The sequence below is a fragment of the Pteropus alecto genome, unplaced genomic scaffold, assembly GCF_000325575.1.
Source record: "Pteropus alecto unplaced genomic scaffold, ASM32557v1 scaffold3, whole genome shotgun sequence".
Taxonomy (NCBI): domain Eukaryota; kingdom Metazoa; phylum Chordata; class Mammalia; order Chiroptera; family Pteropodidae; genus Pteropus; species Pteropus alecto.
Genome location: NW_006442484.1, coordinates 6,030,464 through 6,032,619, shown reverse-complemented (window position 1 = coordinate 6,032,619; position 2,156 = coordinate 6,030,464). Strand labels below are relative to the sequence as shown.

Below are 2,156 nucleotides of genomic sequence, written 5' to 3'. Positions count from 1 at the left end.
CATTTCGTCGGAAACCCGACTTTTACTGGGTGAAGAGATCGGGATAGGGCCGCGCGCTTCGCCCCGGTGACCGGCGGCAGAGGCGCTCGCGGGCCTTGGCTCCCCGACCCGGGTGCTTCTCCCCACTCCTCCTCTCTTTTGTATAATTTTTATGTGGCTTTCAGAGTTGATCTCGACTGCAACAGTAGACCTTTCTCTAGCGTATGGTGCGGTTCCCGGGGGTCTTAGGCGCTCCTCTTGTCTCCCGCTCGGACAGCGCGCTCGGTGCACCGCCTCTGGCGCGGGCTTTGCTGCCCGGTGGCCGCGGCCGAGTCCTGGAACCGCTCCCGCCGCCTTCGCCGGGCGTGTGAAGGTTTAATCCCGACGGCTTCAGATAAAGGGAGCAGTTGTAAAACGCTCATATGCTGTTTGCAGATGAGGCTCTGGGGGATGTTGGAGAATTTGAAAGTAAACGTTTCCCTCGCAAGCGGCATAAAATAGTGTTTAAACAAATATTGTATTGGCATGCTCAGGGGGCTCGGTGCCAAAAAGTAAAGTAAATAAACTGTGAAATCCAAAATATACAGCGGTGGAAAGCGGGGCAATAGGCGGGCTAGTCACAAGTCCCCTGATGATGTCTGTTTGTTCTAGCCACCTCACTTAGAAGGCCCCTCTCCGCCCATTTCCTTACCTTGGCTGGGAGTGCCCTTTTCTCTTCCTGCTGTCGGAGGCAGGCCTCCCCTGCCTGGCAGCGGCCTTGCAGTTGTTTAGTACGGAGGAAATTCATTGTGTGGCTACCTGGGCTGGTCTCCCGGGGGAGGAGAAGGAACCCTGGCTATACCTGGCTTTGAGTTTTGATGCTTTCGAGGCTTTTCCCAGCTTCTGATCTGCCGTGAGGCAGTAATTCTAGACTGGAGAATCTAGACCAGGCAGATACCTCCCCTCAAGGGCCTCCCTCTTTCTTGATCCTCTGACCTCTTTTCTCCCTCCTCTTTCTTCATGTTGTCTTGCTTTCATTTTCCTAGACTTGCAGCTTCTCCCTCCCACAGCTGAGGGTTAACAGGAAATCGTGCTCTTCCAGATTTAAATTCCTCTCCAACCCAGACATAGGGAAAGTTGTCACTTGTCTGAGAGTTTCAAAGTTAGTTATATTTTGTGAAATGTAGGGTGATTTTGTGTTTCTCCTCTGCTTTGAGAAATATACTTCTTTCGTGAGGTTATTTAGCGATTCTGGGGCGTGGGGATGTAAACTAATGCAGGAAGATCCCATTTGAAGTGAGGAGCCCGCTGCCCAGGAGATAGCCCTCAGGTAAACCGCTGTCCCTTGGTCTGACATCTGAGTGAGAGACTGGTCAGAGCAGTCTATTTGCAAAGTCATTGGGTGCAAATGAGAATGAGAGGGGAGAAACATTCCCAAATCAGGGCCAGGCTTACCCAGGAACAAAGTGGGACAGTTAGAAATATTCTTCCTGGTAGTTTTTTGCGGAGAATTTGCACAGGGTTCAGATTCTTTTGGCAAAGCCTCTCAAACTGCTCCCAAACTCACACTGACCCTGGCCGTGGCCTTGGAGGGAATCTTGACTTGGCCCACCTTGAAGTGTGTGTGTGTAGAGTTAGATGAGGCCCTTCTGGCCAGACAGATGGAGTGCCACTCCACTTTCTCAGGGATGCTCTAGCCCACTTGTGGGAGAACATAGAACAGAGGACATCTTTTGAGTTTCCCGGTCAGAAGAGGGGCCCACAGGGCCTCTAGTCAGCTGCTCATTGCCTGGCTTCGGGGGGCTTGGGAGCTGTATACTGTAGCTGGCTTGTTTGCACTGCAGACTGAAAAATACACAAATACTTCATGCTTTTTGTACTCCCACAAGTGCCCTGTACACAGTGCAGCTTGTAGGGCTGGATTAGCAAACCAAGGGATTCAGCAGGCAGGCAGACAACATTGGATATTTGCCTAATAAACACCCTTCTTCCAGCAGGGCCTGGGGGGCGTGGGGGACACTAGAGACTTCACCTCACAGATGCCAGCAATTCCCTTTAAATGAGACCTGGAGGTTGTGTGCACTTTGAAAGCCCGTGTGACCCCTACACACGTGGCTGGCTTGTTAAAGCTCAAAACCCAAGTCCTGTATCCTTGTGTATTCTAGGGGTAGGGCAGCTTGTCTTTTCCGCGAAAGTGT

The 2,156-nt window shown here is 51.7% G+C and overlaps 1 protein-coding gene across 1 annotated transcript in view; it reads left to right on the top strand.

The window, feature by feature from the left end:
• Positions 1-2,156, top strand: part of GLI2 (GLI family zinc finger 2) — a 245,479-nt gene that overhangs the window by 1,651 nt on the left and 241,672 nt on the right. The window lies entirely within an intron of this gene.